At 38.3% G+C, this 24,345-nt stretch overlaps 2 long non-coding RNA genes across 3 annotated transcripts in view; one reads left to right on the top strand and one right to left on the bottom strand.

Moving 5' to 3' along the window:
• Positions 1-982: 982 nt before the first annotated feature.
• LOC128081748 (uncharacterized) overlaps positions 983-24,345 on the bottom strand; it is a 45,657-nt gene continuing 22,294 nt past the window's right edge. The window contains exons 2-3 of one of the 2 annotated variants that reach the window (XR_008207386.1): positions 8,205-8,260; positions 983-5,524 (exon numbers count right to left, since the gene is read on the bottom strand). This is a non-coding gene — a long non-coding RNA (uncharacterized LOC128081748). Of the gene's footprint in view, positions 8,261-24,345 lie in introns of both variants that reach the window. The other variant, XR_008207385.1, reaches the window with a different exon arrangement.
• Positions 8,254-20,555, top strand: LOC128081757 (uncharacterized). Its single transcript, XR_008207390.1, has 2 exons — positions 8,254-18,881; positions 19,052-20,555. It is a non-coding gene; the product is annotated as an uncharacterized LOC128081757 (long non-coding RNA).

Genomic DNA, 24,345 nt, shown 5'->3' with positions numbered 1-24,345 from the left:
GGCTTTATATCTTTCCAGCAAGCAAACTCTTCAGTAAAGTCTCACATTATTTAGCATTGCAGATTCTGAGACATTCTCATCCTGTTCATGCAATTAACAGACATAGTAAGTGGGTACATCTGTAGTCTTAAAAAAACTTCTGGATTCCCATGAATGTTTTTGAAGTGTAAATAGCAAAATCATTTGCAAGAGTCAACAAATCATAACCAGCTTTACATTCATAAAAATATATATAAGAACGAAAAAGTTCTTCACACTGACTTATTAATTAGCTTCAGTCTATCAGTATTCATTGCCAGTGACATCTCCACCAAGGGATCCACTCAAATCAAACAGCCTTCTATCAAACACTTCTGCAGAACCCCTAGTGTTAGCAGCCAATGTATGCAGGTTTCTCTAGACCAGAGACAGAGTGAAAATGACATGGAAGTTCTTCACCAAGAATGAGTTTCACGAGAGTGCTGAGATTGACTAAAAGCTTCTTACAACTAAAAATATGGTTTTCTTTCTCATTTTCCTCACTCCCAGCTGTGTGTATTTAGCACTTCCTTTGTGATTGCTCCAACAATTTGATTACTCAGTTCATCTCATTCAGCAAGCAAAAAAGTGAGATAATTTTCTGCTCGTTGAATAAGCCAAAATGTCTCATCAAGAGGTCAGATTAACTCAGAGCAAACTTCAGCAGAAGAAAACACACAAGAACATAAAGTGCAATGGGAAATGGGCACAGGATCTAGTGGCGCTGACAGATTAGTGCAACCATCTTCTGAAGCCCATACTTCTTGCCAACCATATCCCAACATTAAAAATCAGATTAACAAAAGAAGCATCTTCAGATCTGATCCACTTCATTCCAAAAACACCACAGTGCTAAGCTCAGATACGTCAAGAATATGATTGTCTGACCTCAACCAAAACTCTTTTGTCTAATCAGTAATGGATGTACTTTTAATTCTTAAATGTCTCACTTTCAGACATGATAGTCAGATACAGGCACTAACAATAACTTTATTTTAACTGAAAGTGATGTTGTACAATGTCTGTGAAGAATCTGAAAGATACCATCACAAAAGATCCTTAGCTTCAAAGATCAGTAAACATATTTGAAATGGCTGCCTGAAACAGTCTTACCTATGTATAGATTTCACCCGTTACAAAAATACAGGAGAAACAGAGATATTTGTAAATTAACATCCTCTTTGAAATGCGTTACCCTCACAAAGAGGAAATCTTACTTTAGTGAGTTGCTTGAAGAAACAGGATTACCAGAACACATCCTTTAATCCTTACTGCAACATCTGATACACAAAACAGAGAAGCTGGTCCCTGTTTTATCTGTTTATCCACAGCTTACTGTCTGCTGTGTTTAATGCTCTGTTTATTAAGAAGCCAGAAGGGAAAGTTGTCAGTGGGATTTGTGTGAGGTGGTGCTTGCTGGGTTGAACAAAGCTCTCTGGCAGGAATAGGAGACTGTCCCTAGAACATTCAGCTGGAATAGCCTAGACTTCAGGGATTCGGCGACAGAGAACCCAAGGAGTAGAAGGCAGGCACACAAAGGGGGCAGACCAAAGGCCAGGCTTTTCATACAGAGCTTTCTGTGACAAGGGAAGGCACGAGTGAGAACAGAGCTGGAGGAAAGGACCTGTCCTTCAAGGAGCAATGATTAAAAGGAAAAAATATTTTGGAAGCTTTTCACTTTCGTTCTTCTGTAACAGCTTTGAATGATCTCTGTTTCGAGGGTGACGTGTTTGAGGCTATGTTGCAGTAAACCGAAGCTTGTACATGCTCATGCCCTTTTGCGCTCGGTAGAGGAGACAGGTTCAGGCAGCTCCACCTCAGTTCTTTGCCTTGCTGCTTTCTGCCATATGAAGACCAGCAGGCTGTGTCTTACACTAACCATGCGCACCATGCCTGGGTTGAATCCTGACAGTCCGTCCTTCCATTTGCTTTTCAGTCTTTGCAGTGTCGTACCACGACGGCGTGTGTTCAGCTTTCTTCAGCACAGGAACCTTCAGGACCAACCTTGCCCACATAATCTGGAAGCAGCTCTAGCTTTTCCCTTCTTTCCGCAGGCAAAATGCAGGAACTTCTGCACCAGATAGTCAGATATGTCGCTCCAATCCGTGAGAAAGGTACAGCATTTACTTCTTCATTAAAAACTGTGGGTTTTTTTATTAATAAACAATGCTAAAATATTGATTTACTTCAAAGATTCTAACAGGGACATTCTAAAACAAATTAAAAATAATGTCAGAATTGTAAAATCTTTTCCATGAAGAAGTTTTCTGTTCACTTCAGAGCAAAATATGACACATTGAAGAGGAAAGTAATATTGATCTTGGAGAAAGACAAATGTCCCATTCAGCAAAAATCTGCTGTAGCTATATGCTTTTTACAAAGAATTTTATTCATTGAGCTACTCTGGAATCTGTTATAGCTAATAATTAAAAATCTAAAATCTTATTTTCATTCTGTAATAAATATAACCAACAATCAAGATAGATGAGATAAAACTAGAAATGCTTGTTAGATGATTTAAGTTGGAGAAGTTGCTACATCAATACTCTAAATGTCATGCATCATTACAGAAGAAACTCCATAATTAATATGTTTTCATACAAACTACCTCATTTCCCCTGAGACCACCAACCAAACTCCTTTAAAAATTGATTAGTTACAGCTCTTAGCCAAGTACTACTTTAGATAGGAGCAGTACACTTAATAGCTGAATTTAAAATTATAGCAATTTTTTGTTTAATTGCTGACTAAAATGCCATATTTACTTGCTATCATATACATCTCAGTGCCAGAACTGGCCACTAAGTGTTTCTGGACAAGATGAGAAAAATTAATATATTCTTCATTAAATAAATCACTTAGCATTCAGAACATCTACATTGTTGTCATGGATAATAAATGGGGCTTGTATACATTTCACTGTATTAACCAGTACAATACCTTGGTGGAACTGAACTTACGTTGTACATTGAGACCCACAGCTACCTAACTGTGAGGTAGGAGATTTCCAGAAAAATGTATGAGGTCTGGAGGGAAGAACTTTGTTCTCTCAAGGACAAATTCACCTTCTTAAAGTGTTAACACAAGGGAAAAATACTGGAACTGAGGAATTTTAACAGAAAAGGTTTAATCACAGGTCAAGCGCTATTAAGGGTTAGCAATACAGCTGTTCCACTAATGTTAAAATATAGGTCTTGAGCTCTGACTGTGTTTATTAAGGAAAAAGACCAAAATTACTTGTAGCAGAATATGGTTCACCTCTTGAGGCATTATGGCTGACTGAACATGAGGGAATTGTGTATTATCCCTGCAGGAGGCTGCTTTTTGACTCACACAATAAGAACATAACTGCTTATACTCATCAGTTGCACTGTGAACAAGGACAAAAATATGAGGGCTACTCCAAAAGTAATGCTTCCTCTTTTAATATATTGTCCCACTACCTCAGAGGCAGATGCTGGCGACATGGCAGCAAAGGCTGAATTTTCCTATCAATATTGTTGCATTTTGTTACCATGTGACAGACACCAGCAGAGGGGCAGTGTGAAAAAAATGGCATCTGACATGCAAGCGTGGATGAAGCAAAGGTGTGGTACTGAATTCCTCCTTGTAGAAAAAATTGCACCCCTTGACATTCACTGATGCTTCTTGAACATTTATGGAGATCAAACAGTGGATGTGAGCACAGTGAGGCAGCGGGTGGTGCATTTCAGGGGTAGTGACAGCAGCGTGAAAGACAACTCATATTCTGAATGGCGATACACAACTGTCACACCATGAAATGAAGAATGTCTTGATCAACTCATCTGTGCAAATCAGCGGATTACAACCAAGGAACTTTGTAAGGAGCTGAATGTCAGTTTGAATGCATTGGAAACAGTAGTGGCAACATAGGAATATTGCAATTTTTTTGCCAGGTGAGTCTCATGAATGCTCATACAGGAGCAGAAAGAACAATGTATGCACATTTTTCAGGAACTATTGAGTCAATACAAGGCTGAAGGTGACAGTTTCCTTGACTGTATCATTACAAGTAAAAAGATGTTGTGTCACAGCTATGAGCTGGAATCAGAATGGTAGTGCATGGACCACAGACTTTTCCTTGCATCGAGAGAAGCTGTACTGTGGTCACCTGCAGAGGATAATTTCTCCTAGTTATCTTATATTCCTCTGTTTGGACAAAATGAGTCCTAAAAGTAATTTTGATTACTGTTTTTCTGTCTGTTGACAACAGATTAAGCATAAATACCAAGCAAATATGGCTTATCTGTGTTTTAGATAACATTAAAAGAACCCCCATCCTGTTGTTTTTGCATTATTCCAAAGGGCTTTGCAAAAGACCATGCTGTTTGCATATCCATATTCTCCAGCTTTAAAATATAGTGCTAAAAATTATAGGAATCTACTTCACTGCCAAAATGCAATGTAGACAAGGTACAAACAGTTGGTGATAATGGGAATATGTTGTCATGGTGGTTGGCCAAGTTAACAAGTATGGACAGTATACTATCAGCACACATTAATTAGTGAGAAAAGGAGTCAAAACTGAAGTGATAAAATCAAATAACAGACATACTCAAAGCTTCATTAAACTCAGCTTCTCACATTAGTTTACTTACAGATGATATCTCTGGGAAAGTCACTAGCATCACAAAGGAGCAAAGTGGCTCGGGTCTTCAAGTCAGCTAAGAGAAGAATGGATTATTGAAGGAGAGATTATCAAAAGAGGGTTGGATTTAGAAGAGCATGCACAGAGAAGCAACATGATTAAGAGTCTGAAGAAAAGAATGAAGTATGAAAATATTTTTATAGGGACATAAAATAATACTTGTAAAGCTTCTTTTTTTTTTTTTTTTTTTTTAAATCAAGTGTTTCTATCCACAAGCAGCAGCTCCTGTGCTGTATGAAGCTGTAATGCAGCCATTCCTGATGCAAAGCTTTCATAATGCCTCAAAAGATATGACAGTTGGCAATGGTAATTCACTAATTGAAATTCTGGGGATAACATCAGCTATAGTAAACTGTAAAAGCAGAACTTATCTCTTGCAACCATTTATCCAATCAGAGAATCTTTTATTCTGGTTTGTCTTGAAGAATCAGATACAAATTGTCAACACCAATGTGAAAGCTGAGCAACATTTTTACATCCATTACTTGAATGCTGCAGTCGTAGAACAAAAGTAATGCATCATAAATACTGTGTCCTGCAGCACATGGGCTCAAACCATTATCACCAAATCTTATCTTTGTCCTATAAACAGTACAAGGAAGGTGCTGGCTTGATCTCCAAACACAGAGACTGATGTCCTAGTCCAGGGCTTGTTCCATTCACCACATACTTTTCTGTTTCTGGCTGAACAACAGTTAGGAACGTTAACTTCTCACCTGAGCATCAAAAGGAGGAAGAGGCAAAAAGAGCCTGGAAAATCAAGATACTGCCTCACCTCTTCTTCTCATGTGAAAATGTTTCCTCTGTTCCTTTTTCTCATTTCTTTCTTTTGCAGGTCTTGGAGAGCAGTACAAAACACAATACTAGAATTACAGCAGCATACATGTATGCACGTACACACACACACAAATGCACAAGGGGTAGAGCTGAATAATTAAAAGCAAGTCCAAAACATAAGAAATACACTTCAAAATATTTACATTTGGGTTCAGTTTCGAGTTATGAGGCCCTGACTCACAATTTTTGAACCTTTAATACTGGCAACACAGCTCTTTGTGCTGAAATTGTAGCACTCTTAATTAGATTGGGAGATTGCTTCAAGATTCTTGAGACACCTTCAGTAACAAATATAGACACCCTCATGGCACTCATATACATTTATGGAAACAGTGATTTAAATAACTACTATAAACAGAACAAGGGGGTCTGGTGACATCATCAAGAAGAATTATTTTTGACAGCACCAGACAAAATTATTTTTAAAGAGAGTTGTATTTCTACTGCATCATAATGCACTGATATGCTTTAAAATTACAATTGAGAAGAAAAATCTTCATTTACTCATTACCTATGACATACTTTCTGAGTAGGAAATTTTAAGAAAGTTTTTCTAAATCAGGAGTAATTCTGCACACCCTTTTTGCACCAGTAGGAAGCTTCTTAATGCAACCCCAGCATTGTAGGTTTTGATTCACTTGCTAAATGCAGCAAGCTATCACTTCTCACGGGGAGATTTTAAGTACATTCCTGCTTGCTCTTGATGTTTTCCACTTCTTTCTTTTGTTGCTGTTGTTGTTGTTGTTGTTTTGGTTTGGTTTTTGTTAACCAGATCTAATTTAGTTTTAAAAGGCATGAAACAAAAATTGCACTGCCTTGCCAAATCATCTCCTACCAAATTACTGAATTACAGAAGGCAGTCCCTATTTCAGTAGACCTTGGTGTTTTGTTTGACCTCCAGCAGGTGTCCAATTAAGTCGGAACAATTTATGTGATATTCCTTTTCCACTGATAGTTCTAGAATTAAACTGATGAGATCTCTAGAGAAGAATCATCAGTGTTGCACCTTTCGTCTTTAATTACACTGGTTGAAGATGAATGAACGTACCAGGAGGATCCCAGCTGGGAAGTAGCACACTTATTAGATAGTTGATAATTTAATATACACTCTGAATTCTGATTATTTCCCTTAAACATCTTAAGAGCTTTCAACATATCTTATGACAAAAAATCTTGTAACTATTCAGCTGGACACCGACTGTATTATTTTCCTTTTTAAAAAAAATTGCACAGATATAGCCAAAGAGCTGTGACAGGCATTAGAGAAAAAAGACTTTTCAACAAGGTGAGTGAAGAGGTTCTGGTTGGTGTATTCAATCTGTGCTTTCCAACAAATGCATATAAATAATGTAGGAGAGCATGTACAGGAAAAGATCTACAGAAGAAACTCGCTGAGTCCCACCATAAAGACCCTGTTACATCACTATGGCTCTAGCTCCTACTTATTCATTTCATTTCTAAGAAAGTTTCATTGGAAATTCTAAGGAATTCACATTCAGGGGATGTCACAAAAAATGGCCTTTCTAGATAGAGCCTGTAATGTAGACAATGTTATGCCTCAGTAACTAGAGGTCTACATGAGAGATTCTTGTCCAGATTCTTTACAGTCTGAGAGTATAGTTGAGAGAAATAGTAATGGATATAATTTATTGCATCTTCAGAAAGACCTAAAAGAGGATAGATAATACTTTGGAAGTACCATCTTCAGGAATCAGCACAGATATTGTTGCATTATTTCGGTACCACATACAAAATATTTAGACCTTGTCTAACACCAGTGGATGTTAAGTAATAGTACTAGATATTCTTCAGGTGTCTTAAGCAAGATAGGAATATGCTGACCTGTTTTATGCAAGTAAACTCACCAACATATGAAGGATGCATTTTTTCATTTCTCTAGGGCTTCCTCTGGAAGGGAGAAGCTAAATATTGTAGCCTCGTACCTATGCTCCTTCTTCCCAGATTCCAGAAGAACTACTGAAGAAATCATATCCTCTGCATCGGGAACTAAAATTCAGCTTTTCTGTTCATACACTTATTTCATAGGTAGATGTCACAATGAACAGAGATTCTTGATATGCTTGTATGGGAAGCTTGACTAATCCTTCAGATGGCCATGCTATTATCCTCTAATTTCATGTTATTGATTTTCTTTTTCTCAATTGTCCAGAAATGAACTGAGTGACTCACAAAAACAGACAGACTGTTCAATGACTAGATATATAGAATTGTCATGGCACAAGACAAAGACTCAAGTTCAGCCCTTGAAAACTGGAAAGAAAGTTGTGGGTGACAGCACTAAGGTTTCACAACTTTTTTCATTGGCTGCATAACCCTATAAGCACTGAGTTCAACCATAATGTTATTTTACTTCTGTAGTACACAGATTATCAACCTTTGTACAGAGAACAGCAGTGTGTTAGTAAAGAGAACAGCCCAATATTTCAGAAAACAAGAACTCTCTACATCTATAAATCAGAGAATATCACAACATTGCAGGGAATGTTGTGTTTGCTTCAGTCAAGTTGTAAAGAACTTCTGCTTCAAACTGTACATTGTTTAGTGTTCATTGTAATCAGTGATAATAATCATTGTTACTTTGAGAAGCATAAAATAAGACCCCGCAGAAAAGCACAGCAAGTTTTACAGAAGCATGCACACAGAGACACATGTACCTTACCTCCTTTTTTGATTCTTCTATACATACATAATCCATTCTCCTATTTCATCTTCACTCTGTTATCAATTAGAAATGTTTTACAGCTCAAGTACAAGATCAGTCAACCAAGAGACTTGGTAAATATGTTATTTATACAGTTATTTGTTAAAATGAGCTTCATTGCATTACAGAATGTTAAGACAAATTGTTGTGCCCTTTAGATTCATTATAGATGACAAAATACTAGATAAATCTTAAACAGGTGTTCACCTTTCATCACACAGGAACATAAATGGTTAGATCTTATCAACAGGGGAGTCTTTTTAATCTTCTTTCTTTATTAAGCACGGGGGAAAAAAAGATTGCTTATTTTTCCTTCCTTTGTCTTTAAAAAGTCCTGTAGTCATAGGGGAGAGGAGACTGGGGTTGCTAAAGCACATCCCATTTCATATAAGGCTCAAATCAATCTCTACTGAAGGAAAGCCTAACTAGCTTTACCAATTCTGGCCTGCCAGGTACTATCTCACAGAGAGCCATTAGTAAAGTGTCAAAGGCTGTTTTTTACAACAGTACTTTATTGTTCACGAGCAAGGAGTGCATTAGCTTATCATCTGGTCTTGTAACTTCTTGCTTCACTGTGTTGCTACAGACAAAAAAAAAAAAAAGATAGGACATAAATGTCATCTTCTGTGTCATTAACACAAAATCTATTAGAATTTTATTAGAAAATAACTACTAAGACAGTACAGCTACATTTACTCCCTTACACTGTGCTAAATTGCTTGTGAAAATGATATATTATGATTCTTACACAGCAACCATTGAAAAACATGGAAGACAAGCCCACATACTGTGTACATTAAAGTGATAATGTTAAATAGGAAATGAAGCAATGCACATCTCCCTAAATCTCCAAGCAGGTTCTACAGATACTGATAAATAAATTGTTTCCACCTGCAACTAAGAAAATTATTCTAATATGTTCCTTGATGTTCCTTGTTGATATAACCAAGTCAGTTCTTCACCTTTTTTTTAAAAAGGGACATGTTTTTAGTGTATAATCACCAATAAAAAGAACGTGCTGCTTTATTTCTCTGCTTGGGGCAGTCAGGTCCCTCATTATTAAAAGTCAGAAAAGTCTGCAGAGATAAAATACATTTCTGAGCCAAGAATTTAGAGGCTGTGAAATGTTATTAACGTATCTGCAAAAGAGGAAAAGTCTCAGTTCACGAGGGTTTTCAGAATGTTCATACTGGAAAGGAAAAGTTAGGAGGGATTCAATTTATCCCTGTGTAACTGGTCAGAGCAAGGTTAAATAAAAAGGTAAGTTATGAATGGACTTTGGGCTATCTCCTTAGGGTCAGCTGTACCCTGAACGCAGCACACACACAATCTGCAGGGGAAGGATCCAAAAAGCCAAAAAATATGCATCAGCAAGTAGCAGGCTGAAGCCCCTCTAGGGAGCTCTTCACCCAAATGTAAACTTGGCAACACCTTATAAGATGAAAAAAAAACAAAGTTTTGCCCTTCAGGATGTCTGTCACAAGCCTGAAGATTCAACTCTGCAGATATCCATAGAGGACAATGGGCAAGAGGACCAGAGCAGTTCAAGGCATGGCTAGCAGGTCTCCCTCCTGTACCTTGAAATTACTCTCTTCTCTCAGCAGGACCCAGTTAGCCTCCGTAAAGAGCCCATTTCTAATTCCCCTGCTCCCATGGCAGCTGATGGTGATGATAGTCCTTGAAGCTTTCAATGTGCATGAAGGAGCACAGGGAGAAATTAAAGCTCTTTAGGCTGGAACTGCAACTGCAGAATATAATCAAATCATCCAACTCTGACAGTTTTTTTCCAGCCTTCAGAGACTCAAGCGAGTGCAGCAGGATGCAGATTTCAGAAATGAAAATGTCTGCAGGTGGGAGCTAAGCCGGCACATTTTCAACCCTGTCCTGGCTGGGACAAATTTCTTTTAGTTTTTGTCCCACTTTGGGCCAGTAATAGGTTGTGATTAGGTTCAGCACTCCTTTAAGCATTTAATATTGCAAGATACTGTATTTAAAAACAGGAACTGAACAGGACAAAGACAAAAATTTGGAGTCCTTTTTTTTTGTTCCTCCAGCAGCACAGAAATCCTTCTTATTGCAGCATAGAACCATAGGAACAGTCCTTGTACTCCTCACCTCTGTCTTGAGAGGATGGAAAGAAACTTCTATATTGGGCAGGTGCTGCTGTGTTATGGAAGCTGAACAGAAGAGAAAGGAAAAAAGTAAGCCTATTGTATACTCACATCCTAGATGTGAGTATAGATGGAAAGAAGAAATGGAAAGAAGCTCATACACACTTACACAGTGATGCACCTCACAGTGGCTTCAAGAACGCAAAAGACAAAGAAAGAGCTCTGCTTTAAAAGCAATGCATTGATCTCTATGACAGGAGAAACAAGACTGAAAAAAGTATCACTAACAGAGCAGAAAAAACACCAGAATTTACAAGGACACACTTGCATACGATAAGCAACAAAGCCTGGTATCATGATGCAGATGAGGGCTTCTTTTGTGCACACTGAGTAAAGGCCAGGGCTAAAGGGAGCATTAGGGGCAGAAAAGACTCTATGTGATGTTAATCGTGGAATCATGTGATCTTATATATATGAGAACAACCCAACCTAAGAAACAGACAGCCCCATGCTGAATAGCTCCTCAGTCAAGATGTCACTTTACAATCAACTTAGTATTCTGAGGTGATAAATTTTTGCTAGTTCAATCCAAAAAAAATGTATACCTTTTATTTCAGAGTGATAGCTCAGTATCTGCTCACATCCCAGGAAAAGAAAGGGCTTTGAACCAGTTATCTGCTCAGAATTAGTGCCTGGTAAAGCTATCTGATTTTGAAAGCATGGGAGAACAAAACACGTGACAAATGTTCCATACTTATAAATCATACCTGATTTTCTTTGTCCAGAGCCAAATATAAATAAATAAATAAATGCATGGAGCTTTAAAAAAGTTCTTGTATTCCTGTCATTGTCAGAAATACTGTTTGTGAGCACCCTTCATCAGAGAGTAGCTCTTCAAAGGACATTTCATCTCTGCATACACACACTTCATATTCTGCTGCCAAAGCAATGTCAGGTTGGGTCATATGCCTTCAAGGCAACTTTAACTTGGGCGCCTTTCTTCAAAAGACATTAAAAATGATTTACATTTTTCTTCCCTAAATCAGCATTTTTGGTATCATTTGTGTAAGCGCCAAGTTCCCCTCATTTTTCACCTCTATCACGGCCTGTCTTTCTCTTCCCCTGTGTGCTCCTGAATACTGTTTGTGTGCCAAGAAGCCTGTATTGATGAATGCAAAGATTGTTCTGTTCAGGAAAGGAAACTATACTGTACAGCCTTCTATGTAACCTACACTAAAATTCCATCTAGAAGTGGATTAAATCTTTCATGCATAGGAGTCATGTTTTCTGTATGAGATACTTTACCAGTGGCAGCACATACCCCAGATTTGGACTTCAGCCATCTTTTTCTCATTATATCTCTTAAATCCTATTATGCAGTTTAAGACAGGATGACACAAAATGGCACACTGTGATATCTATCCTGCCAACAGACAGCTAGAACTTCACTCTTCTTGGATTTTCTGAGTTTGAACACTCAGGTACTGTAGTGATTATTTCAAAATTTCTACTTTAAAGCTGATGGATTAAATTTTACCACCCTTGTGACTCTTCCATCAAAGTAAATTATTAAACAATTTAGCTAGCTTGATTGAGGGCTATTGGTTTGTTTTTGAGATGTTTTTTTTCAAAAAATGTATTTAATTTACCATGCATTAAAGTGTGCAGTAGAAATAACAGTACAATTTCAGAAGAAATTATGCAGGGAACAGGCAAGAACTGCACATTATTCATATCTCACAGAACTTGATAATAAGTTATTATTCCATACTCTCAGAGGGACTGACTGAGCCATGAGAAGTGATTGCTGAGATATTCCAATGTTTCTGTGGGCACAATGATGTGAGTGTTTCAAATATGGCTCAGTAAACCATCTTTGCTTATGTCACTGTCAAGCACACAACATGAGGGCACTGAAGTCCTTTCAGACATTAATGACTCACACTCTTTAAATATGTCACATGCCCGGACAAATCTGCCTTTCCATAGAAGGCACCAAATACCATTAGATGAGGCAGATGTTCCTAGCCAGTCTAAGAATGACTGCAAAATGACCCTCATCTATTTTGGAGTTAGCAAATCATCTAAGGCCAATGAGACCTGGGGCAAGAGATTCAAAGAAGTCATTATATAATGATCAGCTTTCTAATCCAAACAAGGCAAAAAATGCAGGAGGATCTAGGCTGACCTAGTGGAAAGATGAACTGCTGAGAGCTGGGGCAGGTTACTGCCCCACCACCTCTGAATGGAGAGAACATGATGATCATGATAGCCATCAACCAGCTAGAAACTAGCAGACAAGATAATGAATCAGGTCCATCCAGTAAGACCCTTTGCAAACAGTAGCAGACAGGAGCAAGGACCAAACTGTGGAGATGGGTCTGAGGTCTATCCAGAAAGTCCCATCAGGAAGCCAAGACAGAAGGAATCAAAGCTATCCCAGCATGTCTCAGGCAGAACTGAAGACCTGTGCTGAAATGGGCTTTTCATGCACAGGTGCAGGAGCAGTGGCAGAACAGAAGCCTTTGGGTGCCTTCAGTGCCCTTCCCCTTTAGAAGGACAGTAAATACCGAGTTTAGTCATTCTGCTTCTAGGATATTTTCTTAGTGTACGTAGACCAAAACACAAGTAGTCACAAACATCTGGAGTACCTTCAGTCAGTCACATACCAGCAATCACATAAAATCACATATCAGATATCAACCACAGTTTCAAGAAAGTGATTAACACAAAGAATAAGTTCACTCACTGTTTGCGGTTTTGTTGCAACAAAATCCTAGAACCACAAAACTCAACAGTACAGTATTTTACTGAAGATAACTTGTAACTCACTAAGAAACTATGCCAGTGCCTTAATCACCTGAACACTGCTAATGTCAAAATTAAAGAGTGATATATAGAGGCTGTTTTATTCTCAAGTATTTTTTTCAGTAACATCAGGAGCTTTACATATGAAGTATGTTCTGAAACAAGATTATTAATGAGTTAAGCTATCTGAAAAAAAAAATATATATATATCTATTAGAAATGTGGACTATGTCAAGCCCCTTACTGTAATCATGGATGAAATAACTTCTATAGCTAGGAGAGCAATTGTATCAGATCACTGCACAGAAAACACTATCCTTATGGAGTGTTCAAGTGCTAAGAACCACTCAACGTACAGCCCCTTTTCTGCTTGGGTGCCATCACTGAGTGCTTTATATTGTGCTGTCAAGACTTCCACATTCAAAGCCTAAAAATAAGATGATAGTGTCTGCTCCACACCAGGGAAGTGTCTAAATGTGTCTTTCAATCCCTATGTTTAGGCATATTGATTTTCAGAATGTATTATTCACCTATCTTACCAAATGCTAAACACAAATAGCTCTATGCCATCAATAGAGAGCAACGTGTTTTGATATGTCATAAATCCTGCTGTCTGTGAAAGTTTTATTTTATCATAATCCCTTACCAGTTGTGGTGTATATGATAGCAGCTTCAGACAAAGGCAAAATGAGCAATTGCCTTGTGCAATCGACCTCTGAAGAGTGCAGATTTCCCATGAGTTCACAGCCAAGGGCTGATGCTGCCACCAGGACAGTGCTGCTCAGGGTAGGCAACCCCATTGCAGTGATTGTTGCCTCAGGCCTGAGTCTCCACCTGGTTCCTCACCATGCTGTCTCCATGCCCTCTGCAGAAGCAGCTACTCTTCTCAGGCGAGAGGACAAATCCTATTTTTGAGAAATCTGCAGTGGGTTCCTGGAGCAGCAGACAAAAACCACAGCACTGAACTTGGTGGAAATTTAGTGATACAAAAGCAGTCTTCAGTGAAACCTTGTTGCATGGAGCTGTAGCCTCAGCAATATCTGACTTAGCAAATTTCTTTACAAGACAAGTCAGCTCAAAAATGGCAAAACTGCTCTTTCTGCACTGTTTACCTGAAAGAGAGTAGGGAATAAATGAAGCATACACATGCATGTGCACAACTTTTGTATATTGGGAAAGTTACTTGTCCTTCACTTTCTCATTTATTAAGCTCTTATTATGACAGGCTCTTGCACACATGCTTGGACAGTTTTTAGAGGTATCATCAATCTAAGTGCAGTTGAGCTGCTCTCTCACTCTCCAGTTCAGACTGTATCTGAACAGTTTCTTTTAATAAATGTGTGATACGGCTGTGTGTTATCAACCTACTGTAACATTTAATAGATATTTATATATTATATAGAGGATTTAGTCTGGCAAGGTGTGAAGAAGACTCAGCTCTTCTTGAAGTCACAGAGTGCAGAAAGGTTGAGACTTTTGTCCTCCTGGGTACTGTGTTACTTGTGCAACCTGGTGTAGGGAACCTGTGTTGGCAGGGGGGTTGGTCTCGATGATCTCTAGAGGTCCCTTCCAACCCCTACAATTTTGTGAATTCTGTGATTCTGTGAATCCAGATCTTCTTTTTGGACATTAAAAAGTCAAGCAGTTTTCTGAAGAAATACGTGTGCTGTACTGTTGGTTTGTTTTGCCAATTCCCTCTTCCTAGTGGTCAGCAAAATTTGCTTTTTCTTTTAAACGCCAAACTTATCTCAATAACAAAACCTGCCTCTAAAGAACTTGCTGCATTTTCTCAGGTTGCTCTGAATAAAAGTAGCACTGCTTGGCATATAAACACCCATACAGAAAATAAAAATGTTGATGTTCCTTCCCAGACACAAAGTCGGAAAAACTTTGTGAGCTCAAAATTAACAAAGTACATAAGAACAATAGCACAGCCTCCTAAAATTTACTGGCCTATTAAACTGAAATATGGAGTTACAATTAAGATTAATGGGAGCCAACTAGAATGAATTTCAATCAGTTTTATTTTGAAAGTATGTGGGCTCCTTTTCATCATTTATGTGAAATAATCAAATCTAATCTCATTATTGTTGTTTCTTCCCTATCACATCAAATATAAAGTATGCACAAAGAAAAGAACAATGTGTTCACAAGCACAGTGTACTCTTTTTGACTTCTCACAAAAGTACACACTAAAGAAAATACTCCTCTATGCAAATATTTGAATAAAAAGTATCATAGAACATAAAACATAAATTAGTCTCTATTATGTTATTAAAAATTATTAGGCCACTTCTTTAATATGGAATTTAAAGAGTAATGCTCAAATTCACAACATATAATGAAGAAAGGGGGGAAAGGGAAAACAAAGAGGATTGTAAGAAAGTATTGTTTTAATTTCTGTTTACAGAACAGGAAGGTGACATAGCTGAAACACACATAATTTTGTTCACTAAGCCAACCCAATTTGTGAAACCTGCTTACACATATGCACCTGAGTTGGGGCAATCCCAGACATGAATAGAGGCTGTCAAAGAGTGGATAGAGAGCAGCCCTGAGAAGAAGGATTTAAGGATACTGGTGGCTGAAAATTTCAACATGAGCTTAGCTGCATCAAAAGAGGAGTGGCCAGTAGGACAGGGGAGGTGAGTGTCCTGCTCTGCCTTGCTCTCATGAGATCTCACCTGGATATCTGCACAGTGTTCAGCTCTCTGTCCCCCAGCATGTAGACCTGTTGGAACAGACCTAGAGGATAGCTGCAAAAATAATCAGAGGGCTGCAACATCTCTCCAATAAAATAAAAAAAAAAAAGACTGAGACTTCAACCCAGAGAAGGCTCCAAGGAGACCGTATAGCAGTTTGCCAGTACTTAAGGACAGCCTACAACAAAGATGGAAAAAAAAACCTCTTTATCATGGAGTAGAGAGGTAGAGAACAAGGAGTAATGGTTTTAAAATAAAAGAGAGTAGACTTACATTAGATATATGAAAATATTCACTGTGAAGGTGGTGAGGCATAGAGGCAGGTTGCCCAGAAATGTTGTGGATTTCTCATTTTTGAGAGTATTCAAGGTCAGGTTGAATGGAGCCCCAGGCAACCCAGACTAGAGGAAGGTATCCCTGCCACAGTAGGGGTTTGGAACCAAGCGATCTGTAAGAACACTTCTTCCAACTCAAAATTTCTATGATTCTATATTTATACTCTACCTGGTGTTCAGTTACATCTTGACATCAAGTAGTGCTGTTGGATAATTCATTAAAGATTATAAAAGATGTTACCAAAATTCTATACAAGAGATGATGTTCCTTTCTCCAGCTGTCAGTTTAATAAAAATAATAAAAGGTTTTAATCAATTCAATCGGCTACTCAATGTTTCCTTCAACAAGAGGCATCCTGCACATGACAGGTTCATGGGAGAAAAGATGACAAAGTCCCTGCGTGGGGAGAGAACAGGATCCCTGTAATAGGACACATCTTCCTAAAAGCAACCCTTCCCTAGACCATGAAGTGGGAGTCTAGCAGCAAGTGGAAGTTCTCCAGTTCTGAGTGAGATGAGGTAAGAAGAAGAAATAGGGGTAGTATAGCTGTAGAAAGCAGGGGGAAAAAAAAAACAACAAAAACAGATGGAGCCAGTAGGCTCTAGGGCTGTTGATATTGGTGTATAATTGCAACTGGCAATCATTTTGAACCTCTGCTGCTTTTTTTAATTATTCAGTTTTGATTGCAACTACAAGCCAAAATCAACACTCCTAATAATGGAGCTCAGAGTCTTCTGGTGAAATAGAAAAACTCCAAAGTATTTGGAACCTGACCTTACAACCCTGAAATTTAACAGGAAAACTTATTAACAAGAAAACCTTTGGGGTCACAGATTGGGTGCTAATGTATTCATAGCCTCCAACCATAAGAATAATAAGGTTACAGTGAGAACAGTTGGGGTTTTGAGAAATACAGTGAGCAAAAGCCAGTGTTTACCAAAGCGGCAACCAGTTCCAAAAACCATCCCACTATGCAGCCTAGCTTAAAGCAACTGTGTGTCACAAAATGAAACAAGGCCTGAGTCTTTCTAGAAGAGTGAATGTCTTTGAAAAATATAAGGCTAAATTCTAACTCACTGATAACTGTCTCTCATATAAAATATAACTTGACAGTTTTGTTTTTCATTTATAAGTACTGGAGGATCAATTTGTGGTACCTTCTAGGTACCACAGAGTCTCACAGAGTAAAGAAAGTACAGTTTGAGCTTGCAAATGGTTATAAGAACATATCTGAGCACTCAAGTAGATACCAAGTTAATTTTTTTTTTTCTGCTGAATAATATGTTTCACTTCACAGTCACTCTGTAGGGATGAGCTTCATCTTAAAAAGAAAACAAAAATCAACAAAGCAAAAAATTAAAAAAAAAAAGTAAAATAGAACTGGAAGTGACCTCTATTGTACCTTTAATTTTTCTCCCCACTGAGTTTCTCCCAAGTCATATGTGACACAGTTTTTGCTCAAGTATCCCGTAACATTCCACAGCTTGTGCTATGGTTTTCCTGTCTTTGCTCTCATAACATTATTCCTATCTTTCAGCAGAAAGTCTTGTATGTTCCTATTAAATCCTGTTATCTCTTGTTCTACCAACTGAACATGAAGAGAACAGTTTCCTCTCCCCCCTAAGTTGTACAAGTCTGTTATATTTCCCTCCAATATTCTCCTTTCTCTGTTTAACATTCCCCATTTTCTCAAGCCTTTCCACTTCAGACATGTTTTCTACTCCTCCTTGTTCTGTTTTCAGTAATGTCTCCAGCTGAACCACATCTTTCTCAGAAGTTAGTTCCCAAAACTGGATGTAATACTCCCAGTGAGCCTTTAACTCAAAACTTAGAAGATAATTTCACATTATCTACAAACAATACACTTATGTAACTATCCTATTATCTCATAGCAAAATCCCATTTTTTAATCTAGTTCAATTTGTGATTCACTTAGACCCAAAATTCCTGTATAAGCTTCATACCATAAATATCCTCTTACTGTACTGTGTTGCGCTGTCTTACACTGCATCTTTAACTGTTCAAACTCATTCTAAAGTCTAATTCTGTCTTACAGTGTGCTCCTTAAATGATGGCATCACCCAAAAATTCATGAAAATATTGAAAAGTGTAACACCTGGCCAACTGGTAGTGAGGTTTTGGTATCTATTTTCTAAATACATTTTTCCAAATATTTTCACTCTAGTCTTATGCTAGTTAAATCTATAGAAGAAACCTTAGCTAGTTCACAAAATGTGATAAGAGATAGTATCAACAATTATCAGGAGAAAACACTATGTCATTTCCTGTTTCTTTACTGTCCATGAAGGCAGGTATTTAGTTACAGAAAGAAATTAGGTGATTGACTTAATTTGTTCTTAGCAAATCTATGATTGTTGCTAACTTCTTCCTTTGTTATATTCCATGTGTCTATCATTGCTTTGTTATATTCCATGTGTCTATCATATGTCTAGAGTGGACACTCTAGTTCAAACATCAAAGGTTTCTTTGATTTTGGTTTTAAAGAACCACTCTACAACTCTTAGTTCCTCATGCCATTCCTTTTCAAAGGCAGACTTCTGTTTTCTCCTTACCACTCTTCTGGAAGCCTGCCCATGCTACAAGAATTATCACTGATATTTATAATATTTCTTCTTCCAAGCTTCACGTAACAGTGATTTTCCTAAGTCTTCAAACCTGTTTTCACAGAATCACCAGGGTTGGAAGGGACCTCAAGGATCATGCAGTTCCAACCCCCCTGCCTAGCAGGGCCACCAAACATACACATTCAGAACAGGTTGCCCAGGACCCCGTCCAACCTGGCCTTGAACACGTCCAAGGACGGGGCATCCACAACCTCCCTGGGCAGGTTTTCTCCCTGAAAGACATCCTATATCTAAGTACTCTCTAGTTGGCATACCTCTTTTTTCCTTACTGCTTCTAAGGTTAACTTTGTTAAATTTAAGAGCACAGATGACCATTCTAGTGAAGACACCAAAATCAATCAAACAAACAAACATAGTATGTCAAGCTTCTCAACCTCATCTTTTGGCAGCTTGTTAGTTATTAATTTAATAGTGAATCCAGTTTTGTCTTTGGTCTTTCTCTTGCTTCTGACAGAGTTACAGAATGCCTTCTTGCTAATCTTTATGTCTCCTGTTACTTTAATGTGGTGATTATTGAGAATGTGATTACTAACAGCATTAATTCTAATAGCTGCTATAAAACATACAAGGTATGTTTTAGCACCATCGAGTGCAACTCTGGTCAGCTGGAATGATTAGATGCACAGGGGTGTGCCTTGCAACAACCACCAATGTTTAGTGGTGCACAAGGGATGGCAGTAAGCTGGTTGCTGTATATGTTCACAAGATGAATGAGAATTGGCATCATGTTATGTGCCAAGAGGAAGCACCGTCAGACAGATCAGAAGAGCAGTCAACACTCTGATGTATGCTGCAACATAGTCTCTCTCTTTCTCCTCCAGTCAGACATACAGGAGTTCAAATTTAAGGCTGAAAAGCGTAAAATTCTGCATTCAGTGGGATTACTGCACCTTGTGAGACATGCCACCCTGTTGTAACTACCTGCAGCTGCCCTTGCTGTGCTGGAGCTGAATGAGAGCACTGTTAGCCCACTTCTGCCCTAAGCTCCAGGCAGACTGAGAGATGGACTGACTGGCTCCATTTCTCTCAGTTCTCTTGTCAGTTTCTCTGTCTGTAAGCAAAGGAAAATCTCCCTCCTTCATGCTTCTCCCTTTCTCCAAGCAATGCAATTGGAGCTGACTTATAGCAACTAACTCTTTGCTCTGATTGCATAATAATGAAAGGATGGGAAACAAAGAATAGCAACTTTTGAGATTAATCCCCCTTCTGTTCTCAGCTGTCAGACTTAGTTATTCTTTCCTTTTTTCAGCTAAATCAGGTCATTATACTACGAATCTTTACTCTGAATGAAAGATTAAACTCAGGTATTTTATTTTCATCAGGGCATAATATTCAGCACAGAATAATTGGCTATAGTTTCATCTGGATATTTGTATAGGGTCTCCTATCAAATTCCACTAAACCCTTACTGACCCCATCCTTTTTGTTGAATTCCTTAGGTTCTTACTGTAGAAGAGTCCTGGCAAACAGGCTTTTGCACTCAATTATACCTATCTCCACATCTGAGATGTCATGTTTTCACGAAGCCTCTTTAAACAATCAAGAGAATTAAAAGGTCTTCAGGGCTGCTTTGTAATAAAAATAGTAATAGCAAAGAAAAAATCCATAACCCAAGTGTTTGTCCTTGACATAGTCATTATTTTCTCCACAATGAGAAAAGAAAGAGGAAGAAAAAAAAAAAAAAAGAAGCAGGAAATAAGAAAAGGCTTTCAGACCATGTTTAACTGCTTTAAAGCCACCAATAAAAGTAACACAGTTAAACCAGAAGACTAAGAAGGCATAAGGTCATCAAAACCAAGGTTCACAGAGCCAGTATATTTGGATAAATGTCATTTCCACTTTGTCAGTACAAAGACTGCTGTATTGTAAATAGAGAGCAGAGCTCACATTGCTATAAAATTAAAAACAAAAAATACTCACAGACTGTTGTGGTTTTGTTATGAGAACCAGACTGATTTCTTAAACGTGAGTAGGCTCTCCTGTATGAGTACTGGATCTACCTTGATATTTCTTGCTTTACTTATGTAAACTTACTTAAAAACAAAACAAAACAAACAAACAAAAAAATCATATTGCACAGGATACATATTCTCTCAATAAAAAAAAAAAATTCACTTTATGCCACTCTTGCTCTACCAGATCTCTACCTGACAGTATTTTGGGACTTTAATTTAAACAGAGGGAAAAAAAGCATAGAGTGTCACAGTCCAATAAGAGCCTTTGTTAAAGCATAGAAGGTTGCAAAAATTCAGAACATTTCCAAGCTTACTGTTGCTGATCTTGCCATGTTTGGTTTTTTTTTTTCTCTTCAAAAATATGAATTTATATTTAAAAACCCATTCCAAAAATCTTTTTTTTTTTTTTTTTTTGGAGGTAATGGTAGTATGAAATGTAATGAAACTGGCTGTTATTTAGAGTCATTGAAAATTTATACCTAAAAATGTTTAGAAAACAATTTGGATTGTTGTTCCCATGAGAACCAGATTTTCATGACAGAAAGTTCATGGAACGAGTTTGACATCCTTTAGAGTCTGCTGTGTTGATCAGGTTATTTATTGCTTATTGCTAAGAGTTTACACTGCAGGCCTCTTTCTCTTTCCTTATTTCCAGAGCAAGGGATCTGTTGTAGTATCTGGTCACAACTCTACTTCTTAAAGGGAAGATTTAGACCATCTTTGGAAAGTAGGCATCCAAAATGGCTGCCATATGCATTCCTATTTTCCAGAAAGAGGTTCCAAAGAAACTAGAAACTGGACAAAACATCTATATAAATGAACCCAAAGAAGTAAGATCAGCTACCACTGATCTCCCTGTCAGAAACTATCTAGATTTCCTTCATGCTATTTGCAAATAAAACAACATTCTCTTCTTATGGATATTTTCCACATAGATCCATTAAGGAATTCATAACTTGCTTCTTCCACTCTCCTATTTTTCAGCTTTCTCGTATTCCACTAAAAACTATACGCTATGAATATTTATAATGTCCTGACAAATGGGTTAATTTTTTTTCTCTCTTTTTCTCTTTAGATTTCTCTCTTTTCACTCTTCTTCTCTTTAGATTAGCCCTGCAAATGTTGTAAGATTAAGATCTGAGCTGAATCTTTGCTATTCAAGGTGTATTTGATTCTAGCCCTTAGACTTCAAAATACTTATTTTTCCTCCCTGCTCACCCTGAGGGTTTCAGCACCTCTTTCTAGTGGAGGGATCTCAGCAGCTCTGGGTCATCAGCAGCTTGACCCAGTGGTTAGACACAACATCTGGATATGCAGTGGTAGCTGCTGAGGAATGGAAAATACGAGTAAAAATGTAGGTGAAATTAAACATGGTTCTCAATATTTATTAAATAACGTATTTCAAAAGAAATGTAAATGAAAATAGAGGTGATTTCAAGGGACATGTCAATCTGGTTTGAAAACTGAGATTTTTTCCAGTATGTTATAACAAAAGGGGAAAATCTTTTCAGAAAGACAGAGGGAAAATAAATGATTTTTTTTGCTTTTATCTTCTCAGCTGTAATTTGTGCAAATGCATCTACCTGTGAAAGTATCATGGAACCAGCATCAAATTTTCCACAGCACAGGATTTCAGAGTGTGATGAACACCCCAGATCATAGTGTTTAATACTGTATAGGAAGGAAGCAGTGCAAACAATAATGATAATAATAGCAAAAATAGCAAGTGTATAAACGTATCCTGTTTTCTATAAAATCCATGACCAAGTAGATATAAGGGGATGGACAATGTGGATTGCTTCTTGATATAGGCAGGCCACTGACTTTGGGCAGGACAGCCCTGATGAGAATTGTCAGAAATACTGCTTGGATCAGCAGCTGTGCTGACAAGTTTGAAAGGTAGAAGGCAAGCAATGTCCTCTGAAAGTGGAAATCTACAGTTTTTTTCTTCAGGCAGCTTATGCCTTCTCTGATTGATATCATTGAGTGTTTTTTCCACTTTTCTCCTTCAGTTGAGCACTGAGTATCCCCTTGCTTGTGCCACAGCTGAGAAACAAAATACTCCATCATGAGTAACACGAAAAGGAAACAGAAAAAGTACCATGCCCAAATAATAGGAACAGCTGAGCATTACTCAGTGTTCTGTTGGGCAGGGGCTAGAGATGCAACCATGGCACCTCAAAGTCACTGTACAGGTAGCAACAAGGGATGCCTTTCGTGTAGACCACCAGTGAGGATGATCCTAAGAAGTCAAATCACAGTTTAATTCCAATGTAATAATTGGTTTCATCACCAGTCACTGTATGTGCCATGGAAATCATCTCAGCAATCAGCTCCTCTGGAGCCAGGACTCTGAGAAATTTCACAACCCGTTTTCCTAGAGAAATTACCATTTTCATTACTTTCCAAAGCTAGATTGTATTTACTTGGAAATCTTACAGAAAAAAAAAATCCCTTGGTAAGGAAATAAAGGCAAATGAAAAATATTGGCAAATATGACTCAGAAATTACTTGATTGTCTAGAATTCCTTCGCATTCACTCTCTAACAAGGCATGAAAGGAGGGCCTCTTAACATCTGTCTCTTAGCATCTATCTAGCTCTACAGACAAAGAATACTCTTTTTCTAGGTGAGGAGGAAAGGAAAGGAAAGGAAAGGAAAGGAAAGGAAAGGAAAGGAAAGGAAAGGAAAGGAAAGGAAAGGAAAGGAAAGGAAAGGAAAGGAAAGGAAAGGAAGGAAAGGAAGGGAAGGAAAGGAAGGAAAGGGAAGGGAAGGGAAGGGAAGGGGAAGGGAAGGGAAGGGAAGGGAAGGGAAGGGAAGGGAAGGGAAGGGAAGGGAAGGGAAGGGAAGGGAAGGGAAGGAAGGGAAGGGAAGGGAAGGGAAGGGAAGGGAAGGGAAGGGAAGGGAAGGGAAGGGAAGGAAGGGAAGGGAAGGGAAGGGAAGGGAAGGGAAGGGAAGGGAAGGGGAAGGGAAGGGAAGGGAAGGGAAGGGAAGGGAAGGAAAGGGGAAGGAAAGGAAAGGGGAAGGGGAAGGAAAGGAAAGGGGAAGGGGAAGGGGAAGGCAAGGCAAGGCAAGGCAAGGCAAGGCAAGGCAGGCAAGGCAAGGCAAGGCAAGGCAAGGCAAGGCAAGGCAAGGCAAGGCAAGGCAAGGCAAGGCAAGGCAAGGCAAGGCAAGGCAAGGCAAGGCAAGGAAAGGAAAGGCAAGGAAAGGAAAGGCAAGGAAAGGAAAGGAAAGGAAAGGAAAGGAAAGGAAAGGAAAGGAAAGGAAAGGAAAGGAAAGGAAAGGAAAGGAAAGGAAAGGAAAGGAAAGGAAAGGAAAGGAAAGGAAAGGAAAGGAAAGGAAAGGAAAGGAAAGGAAAGGAAAGGAAAGGAAAGGAAAGGAAAGGAAAGGAAAGGAAAGGAAAGGAAAGGAAAGGAAAGGAAAGGAAAGGAAAGGAAAGGAAAGGAAAGGAAAGGAAGAAAGGAAAGGAAAGGAAAGGAAAGGAAAGGAAAGGAAAGGAAAGGAAAGGAAAGGAAAGGAAAGGAAAAAGAATGGAGAGTTTTT

The sequence above is a fragment of the Tympanuchus pallidicinctus genome, unplaced genomic scaffold, assembly GCF_026119805.1.
Source record: "Tympanuchus pallidicinctus isolate F22 unplaced genomic scaffold, pur_lepc_1.0 scaffold1, whole genome shotgun sequence".
Taxonomy (NCBI): domain Eukaryota; kingdom Metazoa; phylum Chordata; class Aves; order Galliformes; family Phasianidae; genus Tympanuchus; species Tympanuchus pallidicinctus.
This window is presented reverse-complemented; position numbering and strand designations above follow the sequence as displayed.